This window comes from Stegodyphus dumicola, chromosome 10, assembly GCF_044657685.1.
Source record: "Stegodyphus dumicola isolate Sdum_Otavi_A_Nest chromosome 10, ASM4465768v1".
Lineage (NCBI taxonomy): Eukaryota > Metazoa > Arthropoda > Arachnida > Araneae > Eresidae > Stegodyphus > Stegodyphus dumicola.
The window spans coordinates 166180139-166198849 of record NC_140777.1 but is presented as its reverse complement, the minus strand read 5'-3'; the positions used below and the strand labels follow the sequence as shown (position 1 = coordinate 166198849).

At 35.4% G+C, this 18711-nt stretch overlaps 1 protein-coding gene and 1 long non-coding RNA gene across 6 annotated transcripts in view; both read left to right on the top strand.

Annotated features, from left to right (window-relative positions):
• Nucleotides 1–18711, top strand: part of LOC146995185 (uncharacterized) — a 428660-nt gene that overhangs the window by 119798 nt on the left and 290151 nt on the right. The window lies entirely within an intron of this gene.
• LOC146995190 (uncharacterized) lies at nucleotides 906–5795 on the top strand. Its single transcript, XR_015043629.1, has 2 exons — nucleotides 906–1890; nucleotides 5381–5795. It is a non-coding gene; the product is annotated as an uncharacterized LOC146995190 (long non-coding RNA).

The following is an 18711-nucleotide window of genomic DNA, read 5'->3' as shown; positions in this document are numbered from 1 at the left end:
GGGGGACGCCTGCAAGGAAAAGTTTAGGTGTAGAGAGAATTCCTGTGACACGAAAGACAAAGTGTCTACCTGTCATGCAGGATTTAATTATGTGTTTAATGTACTCTTGGAGCCCCGAAATGTGTAAATTGTAAATAAGAGCACCCAGCCAAACACGATCGAAAGTCTTAGCTTTGTCGAGAAAAAAGCCTCTTGTGACGTTATTACGTTGCAAGCCTTTACTGATTAATTCTAAATCTCTATACAGCTCTACACAGTAAAAGAGTCACAGAAAAACGGCTCAGAGTAAGTTTGTAATCACGTAAGTCAGGCACAGTCTTCTCATTTTCACTTCGATTAAGGATTCTGTACATACTAGCATAAGAAATATATTAGTTCATGCAGTTTTATACGTCGATATTTATAGATAATTGTTTTGGCTATGTTTATTATAATCTTGTTCACCGTAACGGCTGGAGTGCCTAAACCTGCTGTGTAAACAAAACTGAAATCTTCATCTCTGAATACTGTTCCACTAGTGTTTAAACCACTGAAATGGTGATTATGGTAGAACATCTTTGGTAAAAATTTACTCTACGGTAACCCTTGGCAAATCGTTTCTTATTTTATATCAAGATCGTCACCTGGAAGAATCGGCACAAATTTCAAGATTGCCGTTACACAAAACCAAAATAAGAAGTCAAAGACATACACAAACTTGGTGTCCATGTACACATCGACCTATTTTAACTTAAAAAAAAAAAACAGAAAACTGCACAAACTAGGTATTGTGCACTGCCTTAACTTTGCACATGTACACATTGATCTATTTTCACTTTAAGAAAACCAGAAAGTTAAAAATATCATGTTTACAAGAAAATATTCGCCACTGTCTTAACACACAGAGACAACCAAAAATACAAAAATACATATTTTCTAACATAAAAATATTAAACAACAAAAAGAAAAATTAACACACAGAGACGAATAAATAAATGAAGCGTCATTTTTTTAACATACCTTTTTTTTCACATGCATACGTTTAGGCTTTCCACCACCATTTCCTCCATCCTCCAGATAAGCAATTCAATTAAATTCATCGTCTGTTATTCACCTCAGACATACTCAAACGATGGTACCCACACCAAAATAATAGCAAGTTCAAAATACAAGACCATACCACTTACGTGCAACCAAACATAGCAATTAAAAAGAATGGTAAGAACCAAAAACACGGGTCCGTACAAAAGGGTTACTATTACAAAATGTAGCCCAAAACTAAATTTATCACAACACGTTGGCAATATTTCCAGAAATAACCCCTTTATATTGACAAAAACTTATTTTTTTCAAAGGCTATTTTCGCCAACATTATCAACATTACAATAACGGAAAAACTTATTTGTCGCAATGGGCTTCCAGATTTCACGAACAACCAATACCACTTGGCGATTTTTTCAGACAAAAAACAAGGTGTACCATACAGTAAAGATTAGCCGCATCTTGATTTACTACTGCTACAACATAAAATATACGTCTTTCGTAGATTTCTGCAGTTAAACTCAAAAGTTTAAAATTGCATTTTGCTTATCATGACCAGATTTTATTTTCTGCACGTAGTTAACAATTACTTATGTGTTGTCAGATAAATGTTACCAGATACAGTTAATTATTTTTTACTATCTCATGAGACAAGTTTTTTTGCTCCTGCAAGACAGCTTTACTTTGTGTTGCAAAATAAATTCCTTCTCACTCTTTTTAGACTTGCCTACACATTAAATTTTATGATTAGGTAAGATGTGATTATCATAATTTTGTTTCTCTCCTTATTTTGGCAACTTTATATGTTGATTCGTTATTTAGGTTACCTACCAGTGGCTGACTGATACAACTGCTCATATGGTTCAGCTGGTAGGTTGAGTTTAATTTCTGACATAAAAAATTTAAAAGGCATACCCCATGTTTATTTTACTATAATCGAATAGTCAAATTGAAGAAATAAATGAGCCTAAATAGATTGTAATATCAATGAACATTTTTAATGACAGAGATTAACTTAAACATAGTTGCATACAGCAGAGAAAAAAGGGCGAAGAAGTAAGAATGGTATACATATACATACATACGTAATAAACAGTTACGTCATCATACACCGCGCGGATAAACGCGAACGGCGCATGCGTCAGGAGAAGCTCTCTTAAGCTAAACGTCGTATTATAATTTATGATACAACACAAATAATGGCTACTCTGTTTATAGGTACTATATGTTAAAATATTTTAAAAGCTTCCTTTAATTTGCATTCTAATAGTGATTTGTTTAAATTTAATTATGAATTATATTCACATGTAGTAATTGCATTTTATTTATTTTTGGCAATGGCTAAGCTCCAGTTTAACTCCAGTATTTAGAGTTTTTATATACAGATGAATACATATTCCTCTTTTACATGGATATAAGATTATTTTTCAGGAATTTAAGGAAAATGTGATAAATTGGATTTATAAAAACTATTTTGAATTTTGAAAAGTGTTTTTCCTCTGTTAACCATAATATAGTGCCATAAATTTCTGAATGTGTTTAGTTTTCATCCAAATAAATAGGTTTACAAAAATTTGTCATATTAATAGTTATTGCAGGATTTAGCATTATTATAAATATTTATTATAACAGATTTAGCTGAACTACATGTTTAGTCTCTCTGCAGATGAAGTCAAAAGTAAGTGGTTAGATATTTTTCTGTATTCCCCATTACGTAATTTTATCTGGTAAATTACCATTACTTATATACTAAAGGTGAAAGAATAAGCTTTCCTTGAAAATACAAAAATTTTTAGACATTTAAAAAAATTGGTATACTTAAAAAAAATCTCAAGCTGCCACATATGCGAAACTGAAAATGTTATATATAAAATATTTCAGAAATATAAATATTTTCACTGTTTGTTAACTATAATTCACTGAATTTGTTATATATAATCACAGATTAAGGTAGCAGTGCTTTTTCTCACTGCGATTTCTCATGTATTTTGATTCATAAATACATAAATATGTTGTATAAATATTTTCAACATTTCTGATTTTTCGATAGTAACCATAGGAAAAGGATTTGAGACTATCTGTGTAAAGTAATTAGGTTTTAGATCATCACTACACCTTCATATACTTTCACTGGAAGTTTTCTCTGTATATATACTGGGATGTGACACTAAGCAGTTGACAGTATGTATTTAAGAGGTCAAAGGTATATTGTAATTAGTATTTAAAATCCTGATAACATCCCATACACTGTCGGTGGAACCTAGATAGGATGTCCAAAGGATATACTGGGATGTGACATTAAGCACTCGGGAAGATGAGTTTAGGAGGAAATTGGGATATTGTGGGATGTCCTGAGGATGTAGTAAGTAGGACTTTAAATCCTACCAACATCCCATACGCTGTTGATGGGACATAGATAGGATGATTTTTGGATAAAATGGGTTGTGTTTAGGAGGTGAGTGGGATGTCCTGAGGATGTAATAAGTAAGAGTTCATATCCTAATAACATGCCGTACGCTGTCGATGGGACTTAGTTAGGATGTCCTGAGGATATACTGGGATGTGACACTAAGAACTCTGGAGGAGGTGTTTAGGAGGTTCGAGAGATATTCCGCGATGTCCTGAGGATGTGCGCATACCCCGCGAGCAACATCTTCGGGATATCCCAGGCATGTTTTTGTGCTATGTGGGTTATTTGTTTTTTCATCAAACTTGTTTTCTGATTCCAGTTACATAGCTTTTAAGGCCAGAAATTCGTCAACAAGTTAAAGTAAATTTGAATGATAGACGTTAGATGCAGTTTTCACAAATAGTTTAGCTTTCTAACAAGGTTTACTCATCTCAAGCGAACATAGTTTGCAGATTAGGTTACCGTGCTGTTTGAGCTGTGACAGATTAACAAATAGAATATGGTCTTTGTGCTGAAAATACAGCAAAGTCTAATAGATCGATACCATGAACTATTAGACCAAAACTCTGTTAAAAATTAATGTTTCATTCTGCTCAAAAACACTAATCTTAAAAGCTATTGGTCTGAACCTAGAGGCCATCCAAGTAATCTTAGAGAGCCAGCAAATGCATTTTTCTTCAATTATTTAGCATTATTATGATACTATTTATCATGTCAAGGATTTGTAAGAACAAAATCGTGAAAATCCTGAGGATTTTCATGATTTTGAATTCAAATTTATATTATTTCGATTCTCACCAAAACCGGAACTGAAAATTGTGATATTAAACAAATTCAGAAATTTGAAGTTATTCATTTGATTATTTATGACTTGGCATTAAAATCGTTATAGACTATTTGGTTTTCATAATTATTTTTTACTTTCACTGCTGCTTGTATACTCATGTTTAAAGAATCAGGGAACTTCCCGAATTAATACAATATACACATTGACTACAGACACCTTGATATATAAAAAACTAGATTTAAGGAAAAAATATCTAGTAACAAAGTGCAGATCAGTGTTTTCACACACGCGTTTTGATACCCAATTGAGACACTTAAACTATACCTGGCTAGTAGAGAAAAATAATATAAAACTGTTAAAATTAAGACTTGGATGTTGAATAAATCTCACAAATACTTCGTTTCTGTTTTTGAACAAATGCATGGTATTCTCGTTCATTACTGTCGAGGAATATTATCATTTGTCTCCGACAGCTCTTAAAAAAATCTGTCATAACACTTTACTAAAACAAATGCATGCAACTTATACGGATTCGAGTATTAAATATTTAGGAAAATTAGTTCTTCAAATTTCACATTTCTTTATGCAATACATGTGACATGGAAACAGGTTTCGATGCGATATTGCTATGGATTTTTAAAAGTTTATTTCAAATTTGAAATTATCATGAGAAAAGTTATTACCAATTTCTTACTCAGTGGTTTTTTCGTACATTCTTGAGGTACATACATTATTAAAATTGCGAACTACAACACAATATTTAAGAAGAACTAACACGGCATTTTATGACGCCGCTAAGGAGTGCCAACATATGGACATTTTCAACCTATTTCACTATGAAATTTTACACGAGGACAGGCACCTCCGTCCATATGCCGCTTTTCTACTCAGTGGAAACCAGGATTTTCCAACATAATTTGTGTTTTTAAGTATGTAGTACTCTGAAAAACTTATTTGACTTGTAAATAATGATGTTTAGAAATCTTAGCCGGATGATCATGTGACACACACAGCCATGCCCACAAGATATTACTTATATTTTTCCTGTATATACTATTTTACTTTTTGGAATCGTATTTTATTTTCTGCATTTATGACTGCAACACACACCTTTTATGAACTGATTTAGTACTATTTTATGTATAACTATTGTAAAACTTCAGATTTACAGCGCTACGATGCCTGGATACCTCATCGCCAACCAGATGTCTTATCGCTCATCACGTGACATTGGTCACACCCCCTGCATCTGCTATCCTGTCTCCACGAGAACTACGTTCGGCATTTCCTTACCTGCAGCGCTCCTAGAAGCACCAAAGTTCGATAGCCGGAACACAACCTGCGATTTCGCAGGTTAATCGCGGCAAATAAAGCGAGTTGGAGTTGGAGACTGCAACACATAACAATAAATAAACATTTTGTTTTAAATGAAACTGCTTTGTCTTTTTAAGGCAGAGCGGTGGCTTATGAATAAATTCTATTTTTGTATTAATTTGTATGCTAGGTTCTGTCCCTAAATTATTTCTACAGTTTTATGCCCATCACAAAAGATAATAAAAATGTAAAGCTTATGTTTGATTTGCAGCGTGTTGAAGATTTTAATATTTTTTGATTAAAAATTGATTTATGCCTTCAAAAGCTGAATTATGTTTAGTTGAGGACCGCTTTTTATGTAGCCCTTTAAGACGGTCAGAGCATACGCTTGGTTTCAAGATTTCTTTCACGTGCGCGTTCGAAGTTTCATGCCGCATTTCGCTATATAGCTCCCCACCGTTCCCTGGGTATTTATGCCTGTTGCGATCCTTGCTGTTTTGTATTTTTTGAGTGATCGTTTTGCTGTGTTTAATTGCTGCGATATTTTTGGATTACTATGAATATTATTTCGGCCATAGATATTGAATTTTCCCGCTGGGACATTCTTCGAATTTTACGAGCTAAAATGGCACCAGACCTAGTTCGTAAGCCGATACCTCGTGCTCTTCGTATAAAGATACTATGTCCCTGGATGTGTAATCTTCTACTAATTTTTTTCGTGTGACACTTCAGACATTTTGGCTATTTCCGAATAATAAGATGTTCGACCATAATTATTTGGATAAATTATTATCTCTGGATGTTTCAAAATGTGATACTTCGCGCTGTGCACGTGTTGACTTGCTCATCGAAAATTTGAAACGTATCGGTATTGAAGCATACGCTTTCGCTCTTAAGGATAATATCGGTTCTCTGTTGCATTACTATAATTTACCTCAATCCAATGACCTTCAGGCGTGTGAGCAACAATTTCGTTGTGAGAATTTCAAGAAAATTAACAAATGTGAAGACTGTTCTACTTCGATAATGGGTAAATTCGATTTCTTTTGCCAAGCAGAGAACGCGTATCATCAACGGGCAGTATCAAAGGAGTTCCTTGCAGTATGACCCTCGACATAACAGCCAATTTCAATATCACAGGGAAAAATTTAACTCAAAAATTTAGAGATAACCTCATTTAGACGCCATCCTGTGTTACACTTCAGATTCTGTATGGTGACAAAATATCATCTCTGAAAGATGCTAACTTTTTGCAAGGCTCCTCCCTAACTGCGCAGTGACATATTTATTCGCGATTACCAAACCAATTTTAGTTCGAATATCAGATATACAATTTACGAAATACTCGAATATAACTGACAAATGCCCTTCAGAATCACTTTCATTCAAAAATGTTTTCTTATATTACCGAAATTAATTTTATGCTTAGCTTTATGAGAAAACATTTACTATTTGTTTGAAACAATTGACACTTTAAATGATTAATCGTATTCTTGCAATGTTTACAAATCCTGTTTTTACATACTGGATATGTAACATACAATAATTTATTTTTGTTAACCCATTAACCGCTGGTGTTGCGTTCACGCAACGGTCAAAATAAATGCGTATATAAATATAACTACCTAAAATATTTTATACCAGCAGATGATTTTGTGTAGGGAATATTATGAAGATTATATCTGTAAAAAATATTTGCCTTCAACAATTCATTTTGTTTATAATAATTAATCTCATACTTTAAGCAAATTTAAGCAAAATTATCGACCGTGTATTTTTGCTGAAAATATTTAAAGAAAGAATCGCCGTCTTTATGAGTGATCTATTTTTAGTCAAGGTCACCGTTTATCAGAACATTACATCACTCAGATGTTTAAATTTGATTTGGAAAGGAAAGGAAAATAAGTGTTGCGCTGACGTCAGCAGGAAAAGGGTAGTCGATCTTCTTTTTCACTCATTCCTTTCGATGTTCTGGTTCATGTTCTGGTTGTTTAAAAATGCCTAGAACGAGGTATCTTACATTAGAAGAAGCCCTACCCTTCAAAGATTTTTTGATGAAGAAATAGATGATGATAATGTTAATAATGACCAGAATGAAACTGATATTGTTGTTGTTCCCCCAGAAATTGCAGAATCTGGTGGCGAACAAGAAAGGAATGGCAAGACCTAGTATATTCAGCATTCAAAAACCATTGTATGGAGATGGTAGACATTTTATCGTAAAGTCCGTTGATAACAAAAGACTTTGTTGTAAAGAGTACCATAGCCAGACTATTTATAGATGCGAAGTATGTAATGTAGCTTTACATCATGATTGTAATCAAGCTTGTCATGCTTGAATCTTTCCATTGAAATAATCTGTATTTGTAAAAGAATTACAATGCATATTTTAATATTAAATTAATTAAAAGTAAAGTGATTTGGTAGATTTATAAAACGTTATACATCAAAAATGTAATCCTGCGCTCCACTCAAAAGAAACATCACACGAGTACAATCCTACTCACTAAACATCCGTAGTCTTATTCCGCTGACGTTGCGCGAACGCAACACTCGCGTTTTCCACAGGTGAGAGCATTTTTTTATTTTTTTTTTATTATTATTTTCAATGTAAATTTATATTATAAATGCTTAATTTGATATTTGTTATTATTTTCATGAGAAAAGAAACATTCCTTGTAGTTTTGGCGATTAATGGGTTAATAAAGGTATTTTACCGTTTTAAATATGAAAGTCTTAAGATTCTCCTCCCCCGACCATAGCCTACTCACTTCCTCTGAGATTACACTTATTTTAGTATCATCTTTTCCTCTTTTTATCATTTTACGTCTCTATAATAGTTTTTATTTTTTAGTATTCCTTTCGCATTTGGTTATTAATGAGCAGAAACGGACGTTTGTCCCTGATGGGACATTAGACTCGAAACAGCATTTTTGTCGAAGCACTTATATCCGTTGTATTACTTTTCATGTTGATCACACACGATATTATCGCGCTGTACTATATTTAAAGAAATTATATGAAACATCCCTGGGTTAGGTGCTCATTTTCAGCCCGTTAGATCCTCGTGAATGGAAAAAATAAAAACTGGAGCTATATTCCAGGAAAACACTTTTCACAATAAAATGTTCAAATTGCTAACTTTTGCCTCTTAGTTCTTTTATTTAAAGAAACAAGTCTGGATTGCCATACTGCTGTGAAAATTATTACTATAAAATAATTTTGAAATTTTCCTATATATTCGCACACTATACATTAAATGCAGCATTGTTGGCACTGAAGTTTCCAATCTACGTTCGGAATTACGTTGCTGCAACGCATAGAAGTAATAAACATGCAGAAAAATTTTCCAGCTGTGACAGAAAACATTAGAAAACCACCGCTTCATCTCTAAGAGACAATGCAGTTCCATTCCAAAAATGAGAAATAGAACATTTCTTGATGCGAAATCAAGGAGAGTATATAAAGTTTTATACCGTATAAAAAATACTCGAAAACTGATATGCAAAAAACGAGCAATATTTTTTAATTGAAAGTACAGGATTCGTTTTGTTAATATTAAAATACAACCATTGCCATAAAAATTTGTATAAAGAGAGAGTTGTCAGAATTAAACGAAATTTTACATATATAATTATTACTTTGATATAAGTAAGTGATTAGAAAATCAAAGAAAAGAGGATAATTTATTGCAGAAAAAAGTACACATGAACGGAAGTTTTAGTACTCTGTTAAACCACCTGTAGCGCGAATGCACGATGCAATACGAGCGAGCATTGTGGCATACAAGTTCCGTACGGTGTCCTGAGACATATCGTTACACAGTTGCTGTAAATGCGCCTCTGCTTCGGCTAATCTCGTCGGCTGTCCAACTCGCCATCCCAAATGATCCCAGATGGACCCGCTTGGTGACGAATCTGGGGATCGAGCAGGCCAGATAAGGATGGTAATGTGCCGAAGGCAGTCTTGTGAGATCCGTGCTGTGTGTGGCCGAGCATTGTCTTGTTGAAAACAGGCTTTTGGGTGCCCTGCCATGAGTGGCAACACATGTGGCTGAAGGATGTCATGGACGTACCGCTGGCCTGCCATTGTGCCATGGATCAATATTAGGCGTGACCGTGTATCGTAAGCAATGGCACCCCTTACCGTCACACCAACTGTGGGAACGGTCTGTCGCTGTAAAGCGGATCCAGGATTGAGGCGTTCACCACGAGTGCTCCACACACGAAAGGGATTGTCATCACTGGTCAAATTGAATCTAGATTCGTCGCTGAAGGTGACCTGGTTCCATTCCGTTAAAGTACAATCTTGTTGTGCGCGAAATCACTCGAAACGGAGGCGTCGTCGGGTGGGTGTAGTTGGCAGCACACGTAATGGGTGCTACTATACTGGATGTCCCTCAAACCAGGCGCTTTGCGATGGTTCGGGAAGACACAGGATTCCGTATTGAAGCAGCTGCCTGTGTCCGGATAGCGGCCAATGAGGCAGTTGGCTCTACGCGTGCATGTTGTATGATGTGACGGTCGTCTCGACGACTGGTCTGACCAGGTCGTCGCCCTGTAAATGACGTCACGCAGGCCCACAATAAAAATTAATGGAGAGCGGATTAAGATAGTGTCGAAACTCAGATACCTTGGCGTCATTTTTGACGAAAAAATGAATTGGATCCCCCACGTGCAAAGCCTTAAACTAAGGACAACTGCAATAGCTCGACAAATGAAGATGTTCTATGGATATAAATGGGGACTGAACCCCCACATACAAAAGGTGCTGTATTCCACAGTGGTAGAAAGAATAGTCACGTATGCTGCGGCAGTATGGGCCTATCCAATGCAAGGGAGAAAGGTTAAACACACCTTAATGCCATTCAACGACCCTTTGCATTGGGTATTACCCGGGCCTATCGCACCACTTCAAGCGAAGAAATTAATGTGCTGGCAGGCTTACTGCCCCTGCACATCCGTGCTGAGGAGGAGGCGGCACGACAGCAAGTCTTACAACTAAAAAAATGGTCACATTTGATGAAGAAATTTACTCCCCTGAGGAGTATGAGGAAAGCTGCAACCCGTTGGATGTACACCCAGCGGCTAAAGGAAGAGGGGTATACGTCTCGGTGAAGCCTAAGGATAATAACCAGCCACTTGGCCTGACAGCTTACACGGACGGGTCAAAGTTGGACTAGAAAGTGGGCTGTGCCTACGCCGCCATGAGGCAGGGTTCATCATAGAAAAATGGAAGGGCCGGCTCAGACAAAACAACAGCGTTTTCCAAAGTGAAGCCTTGGCCATATTGCAAGCAATCCACTATGTACATTCCATAAGATGCAGGCAGGCCACAATAAAAACTGACAGCTTGTCAACATTACATGCGATATGGAACCCCGATTATCCCTCTGAAATTATTCAAGAGATACAGAAGGCCCTTAGAAATAATCCAAATTTTAAGATCACATTAGAATGGATAAAAGCACACGAGGGCCATGAAGGGAATGAAATGGCAGATCAGCTTGCAAAGGAGGCCACCACAGAAACAGCAATAGCAGAGACAGTTATACCATGGCCGCGTTCTTACTTTAAGCGTACGCTGAGATTGAAAGCCATGGGGAAGTGGCAATGTGAATGGGACGAGAGCAACACAGAGAGGAGGACCCATTACTTCTGTGGTTATGTGGACACAGACAGAAATATAGCAAACACGCAGCTCGCAAGGTTTATCTCAGGGCATGGTCCCTTTCCTGACATTTTCTACAAATGTGGTTTCTGCAATACAAGTCAGTGCGCATGTGGAGAACCGGGCTCGCCAGAGCATTACTTGGAGACATGCCCGCTGACTGAGGGTCTCCACATTAGACTACCAGATAACAGACAACCGTTCTGTAAATATCTGATTAAGCAACGGCACCTAATTAAAAAGATTGTGCAGCTAATGGACAAATTAGCGGAACTTAATCTGGATTTGTGCCAAATTGAGCTCCGTCACATAAACCGTATGTTATCCTCAAAATAAAATACCCTATGCAACTATAAGATTTAATTTCAGCAGTAAAAATTATAGACCCAGAATCAATGAGAGTATTAAGAATGTAAATATGTAAATAAATATAATAAGCTCGCGAGTAATACTATATAAATTTGCATGAGTCATACCTTCAACAAGCAATACAAACAGAAATGTAGAGTGGTGCAAGCAAGCAATGTACAGTGCACCCCCCTCAAAGTACAACGTAAATATGCTCAGTGCAAATGTGTTTATTAAGCAAGCGTGTTTTCAAGTGTACTCCAATTTACTGGCACACAGCATTATCACATATGTACCCGAAAATGTGCACTGTATACTCGAAAATGTGCATATAGGCCATCCTTAATATAAGAAATCTTATGCAATCATAAGGCCCAATGGTATCAGTAAAGATTATACATCTAGTATTTAAGAGAATACTCAAGAATGTAACTATGTAAATAGATTTCATAAGCATCGCTTGTAATATGTAATATGCTCCGCGTAAGTAAATATGTAAATATGATTGATGCAAAAGTATTAATCGAGTGCGTCGCAAATTGATTTCAGCATAAATAGTGCAAATATGTAATTAAGCCTCCTCAGTCTAGCAAGCAACATTACAAGTGTTGCCTCAATGTGGAAAGAGAGTTATGTAATGGTGTAAATATGTAAATAAGTTTCTATTGATAGCAAGCACTATTACAGGTGCAAAAACAAACGTTCACAACAGGATATGAATATAAAACTGTAAGGGATGTGAATATAAACTGCAGCGAATAAGTTTAGCAGGAACCCGAGGATGGACGACACTATGAATGTCTCAAAGCTTATAACACATGAACTACTACCAATGAACCGAACTAATAAACAGAAATCCAATGACTGTACTATATGTATCAGTAATTACAGACAATCATATGTAATAATCGAATAACAATGTAACAAACAGAATTATAATGTACTAGAAAGCAATATAATGTGCCAGAAAGAAAAATCTGTATGTAAAACCAGAAAATGCATGTAATCATATGAGTAGCCATTGTAATGCCATCTGTATATTATTTCTATGATTAAATAAATAATGTGCCCGGGCGGTAGGATGGAGTGAGCTCCCGGGGGCAGTTTTAGACAGTAGGACCGCCACCGGGGTGAATTAGGCGTTGGGTTTGGGCGCCAGGTGTGGGGCCCTTGTGTGGCTTCACGGCTGTTTTAGATAAAGGTGGACGTGGTGCTACACCAATTAACCTATGGTGGAGGGGTGGTGCCCACGTCCTCCGTCGCATGTCGCATGTCCACTGGGTCGAACACCTCCTCAAAGAAAACTCAGAACGGCCAACCTGACGAGCTGCTCGCCGAGCTAACCACCCAGCTTCCATCATCCGGATGATTCTCCACCTCTCGAACTGTGACAGCTGCTGATATTGGCTTCGATGGCAGCGTAACGGCATGTCAACCTCAGCGTTTCCTGAGTAAAATATTAAGTACACTCAAACAATTCCTAGTTCCGCTGATATGCTAGAATTATCATGCGAACCTGCGTAACGTGATCCGTCTCTCTGAAGTAGTGCCGTTCGAAGCCTGGGTGTGGCATTTCTTGACTAACTGCTGTCGTGTTTGAAGGAGCGCTGAGGGTGAGGTAAGGAGTGTGACCATTGCCACGTGGGTGGGGAAATTTCAACTCATTGGTCTGGAGGAGTTTTGATTTGCTGTCCTGTGTCTCGTGAGTTGATAATGTCTGCTGATTTGTTGTGAGGATATTATACAGCATTTTTTACAAACAGTAATACAATATGAAACTTAAGATGGATAAGATAAATTTATTTACACTATATACAGGTCACGATAGCATTTCAATATTCGCAAATTAGTTAGGAAAATTTGTATCAATCATATGAGCTACAAAGGGTCTTAGTGTTCGATTTTCGTCTAACAGTTCATAATGGAAGGTAGCGAAATAGCTCAGAGTATCGCACTCAAGGGCTTTCGTAAAAAAACCTTCATTTCTTCGATTGAGATATTTTTACGTCCAATTTGAGGTCTTTATGCAGCTGGTCGTTACGCACGTAATAGTGTGCATTAATTACCAGACGGAGAAATTTAGATTGTAAAATTTTCAGTTTACAGATGCTCTTATCCGTAACCACAGCGCAAGCAGATGAGGCGTAAATTAGGATAGGCCTAAAGGTTAAAGTATAAATAAGTTTTTCTTCTTCAGGTCCACTCTGGAATTTTTCTCTATCATTGAGAAGACACTCAAACAATCTCTGCTTACCTGTTTTATACCCCAAGAAGAACCAAGTTCAACGCCATCAAGTGGCATTACGCAATTGGCTATTTCTAACGCTGCATTTCTAAGCATTTCCATATTTACCCGACATGTATCTCCATGCCAAATCTCCTTACGATCTCACAGTTACTTCTTGGTGTGCAAATTTTTATGGCAATGAGTGTATATTGCGTTGGCATGTGGATGCCTGTTTCCAGAATTCCCTTTGTTGCTGTTTCCAGCTATGTGTTCTGTATGAATCTACAGATGTTGATGAACGCTTTACTCAGATTACCATATTGGGTTTGATTACCATATTGCGCACCAGTACATTAATTATAAAAATTTGCAATCACAGAAATAAAAGCAATAGATTTGTAAAGATATATATTAAGGCAAATTCCTTTCTATTATTAAATTGCATTAAATATGAAAATTATTTGAAAATAATTGTAGTATCAGTACATACGGATTTAAACTGCTCTGAAATTTTGTTTGCACTGTTATATACAATTTTAGAAGCTATTTCTATACGCTCAGCATGTGAGGGTCCCACTAGCAATAGAGAATTAAAGTCGCTGGGCACTAGTTCCAATCCACGCGAACGAAAGGGCCAGCTGCAAGGGCGTTTTCTTGATTTTGACTTTCTGCATGCCTTCGTGATGTAACAATAGCATACTCGGAGCGTATTCGAGAGATCCTGGTTCGAGTCCCGGCTGCGGTATTGCTCAATTTTTATGTTTTCACTACGTGATCAGTGCTGGTGTTGTGTTGTACCCCGACAACATCTGACGCATACGGCGAATTCCATAGGTGTCTGAGCCTCCATCCTATAGCTCCCATGTTGCTTTCAAGTATTTCCACTGGTTCTTGCATCTGAAGACTTTCGTGTCCGGGCATCACTTTACCACAAGAGAAATGTTTCAGGCAACTATGACAGGCTGCCTTCCTTCCCAGGCGGCAGACTTCTATGAGACTGGACTGCATATACTTAACCGACGATATAACAATTGATACAGTTCCGATGCTTGTTATGCTGAGAAGCAGCTGAAATATAGCTGTATCTTTTGCAGTAGGTCTTTAAAAGTTATAGTGCTTTGTTTTTTTTATGGTGTGCGGAAAATTGATTTTTCAGATGACCCTAGTATTGTTTAAATAATCATCATCTAAATCAGTATCTAACCCATTGAAATGATCATCTAAATATAAATCTTCAAAATCCAATCAAATTCATCCGCTAAATTTAAATCAGCATCTAAGTCAGCTAAATAATCATAACTATCCAAAAGATATCATCATTTCAAACCATCATATATATATCATTTCATCATCATTGAAAACATCGCCAAATTAAGATAAATCATCATCGTTCAAATTAAATAAAAAAATCAATATAATCTAAAGCTTCATCATCAAGAACACCATTCTCATTTGATCAGTATCTTCATCATCTAAACCATGTAAATGATCATCTAAATTTTTATCTAAATCACCAGAATATAGATTATAAAATTATCACCAGATAAATCAAAATTATCATCTAAATCATTTAAATTATCCCCATCATCCAAAACATATCATCAGGTTAAACCGTCGGTTTAACATCAGTTTAACATCGTCACTAACCTCATCGTCGAGATAGATAAATTATAATCCTCCAGTTCACCTAAATAGAAAGCAATGTAACCCAAATCATCTTCTTCTTCATCGTCATTTAACCATCGTCTCCACTGCCGAAACCCTCTAAACTATTCTATAGATCACTATCATATCAGCTATAAAATCCTCATCAGTCAAATCTATATCATCATGAAAATCATCTAAATATTCCTCACCACACAAAACACATCATCATTTTAAACCATCGGATCACTATCACCATCGTCAGAATAAAATAAACCACAATCACACAAATCACATCATCATTCCCATACTAATCATACGAAACTATATATCATCTACACCATCATCAATGAAGTCGTCAAATAAAAAAAAATCACCTAAATACAAAGTACTATCACCTAAACATTTATTACCATCATGCTCAATTAATCATATTCTTCATCACTATAACATATAATCACGATAACTTAAATAAAATATCATCAGCAGTTAGTGTAAATCCTAATCCTTAAAATTCCAGCTATATTATTTAAATCATCATCATTTAAATCAAGGTTTTTTTTTTTGGTGTTGCTAGTATAACATCAAAACGAGCCACTTTCATTTAGATACATACATGTACAGGTAAAAGTGTTGGAGCTTCATTAAAGATTGCACATCTATAGCTCCCAATCACTAACCGAATAGAGCACGGACGGAAGCCCAGAAGAAGAATAAACCTGCTGATAGTTCTTTAAAGAGAGATTTAGAAGTTAGTTTTTAAGTGAGGAGGACAAAAAGGGAGAACGGTTAATAGAAGAAATGAAAAAAACTAGAAAAAGGGTCATTAGAAGGTAGTAGTAATATTGTAGTGGGTAAATCAATTATTAGCCCATCGGATGAGACCAGAACTCGAAACTTTGTGCTGTTGGGAAAGGAGGGAAATCTAATAAAACAGGTTTTACATCAAGCTTGTATAGAACACTAGCAGCTTCGTCTGGCTATAAATGTACCGGAAAAATGGCTGAAAGAAACACCAAACGGTAAATTTAAAAACAGCGTAGAATTTTACTCTGCAGAACAACTTCATAAAAAAAGTTATTACGTGTAACAAAACTACAATGAAATAAGCAATATCCCTTAATACAAATATTAATTATCCTAATAAATAAATTAACCAACTTCTCTTTGCAAAATCTTAAGAACTCAAATGGTATAAAGGAGGTTAAGAACTTTGTTTCCTAAAAAAATCACTCAGAACTTTTCAAAATCTTAAAAACAGTGAAATGAGCAATAAATAACACAAAATAATACAAGAAACAAAAAATTTCTTGAAAAGTATAATTAATGATATTTTATCTTATATTTTCAAGAGAAAAAAATTACAATGAAATAAGCTATATCTCTTAATGCAAATAATTATTAACCTAATAAAAAATTAACGAACTTTCCGTTTAAGAAAAAAAAAATATGCAAAACTTTTCAGTATCTTACAAAAAGTGAAATAAGCAAAAAATAACATGAAAACAACTCAAAAAACATAAAATTCCGCGCAGAATTTTACTCTACAGAACAACTTTATCAAAAAAAATTAATAAAAATGTATTATATATATATATATGTGAAGAATTTCAATCATTTATGCTGTGTTTTTTTTAGCAGCACAAAAACGAGCAAGATTAAATAGTGTACTCAACAGCCAAGTAAGAACATATTTTAAGAAATTATTATTTTTTTTTGAAGAATCATAAATGTAGTCTTAGCTTAAATTATCAGATGATAAGTTTAAAAAACAGGATCCATTTATTATTATTCAGGCGAAATAGCAGTTACAAAAATCAGATATGCGGAGTAAATAAAAAAGAATTATTAATAACTTTTTGTATGAAGTTTACTGCATCGTAACATTTAACAAAAAGCCCCGATATTCCTTTTGCGAGTCTTTTTATAGCCTCTGGAAAGGCGGAGCTTCCAAAAATGACGTCAGCCAATCCAGTTCGCTTTAAATGTTTCGAGAACATTCTATAACTGTACGTGTAGAAAAGGCGGGAAAAACAACTTGACTACGGGGCTGTGGATTTAATTCCGCGTACTTTCAAATAAGAGCACGTCGCCATTAAAAATGAAAAGACATACAGATAGAATTTCAAGTGTATTCTTGATTATGGAATATTATTATTACATATATATAAATGACAATGAAATATGCCAATCTCTTAAAAACAGTGACATAAGAAATACGATGAAAACTTGTTGCCAAACCCATATTTCTAAAACAATGGTGTATTGGTGTGTATTTTAATTATGGCAAAGCACACTAGAGCTATCTGCCTAAGAGGAGGGATGCCTTCGTGGAGGACTTTCTAAGGGAAACTTGGTCGTATACACGTGGGGAAAACCACGAAAACACCCATGCAGCCAGCCCGTTCGCGGGATTCGAACCTCAGACCGAACTACCAGTGTTCAGCGACTTTACCGCTCGGCCGCTGGTGCGCCCTAAAAGAATGAAACTATTCAAAATGATGCGATTTCATCAAAAATCTATCAACAACAATAAGACAGGAAAATTGTTTCCAAAATCACATTTTTAAAGATGTGAGATGTGCGAAGTGTACTCGGAAACTTCATTTAAAAATTTTTTTAAAAGTACAAAATATTATCAGTTTTCCAAAATTACTTTTGTAAAAGCAGTCGCAAGGATGAAAGTTTAACGTGTCCAAAAATCAAAGAAAAATAAACTGTACATTTTTAAAAATAAACTTTTTTAGAAAATATCCCTTTGAAAATGTGTTAAGCTCCATTTGTTAAATAAAATCGTATTTAATCGATTTATTGAAACAAGAAATATATTTTAAAATCGTAAAATATCTAAGTGCTTACGTTTCATGACGATTTGAAAATGGAGTGTGTAGAGTAAAATCTCGCTTTCCTATAGGCCATTATGTCTCAACGCGATTTCGTCACAAAACATAAAATTAAAAAAAAATTCGAATTAGAATTTCGAAACAATCGCTTCGAGGTGCACTGGCCCTTGTCTAGATACACCTATGTAGCAAATTTTGTAGCCGTGTGTCTATTAGCTTACGCGCAGTGCAAAGGAAAGAAACACACAGAACACACAGACAGACTCTTTCTTTTATTATATGTAGAGATATCATATGGCAAATTTGGAATAATTCTTAAAATAGAAGAAAAATATATGTAGAATAATACATCAAGTATACAATAACACATAATGTGCCATTATAATAAAATTATAATTTTGAATAAAGTGCTAAAATATAGGATAATACATGATGAATCATATAATAA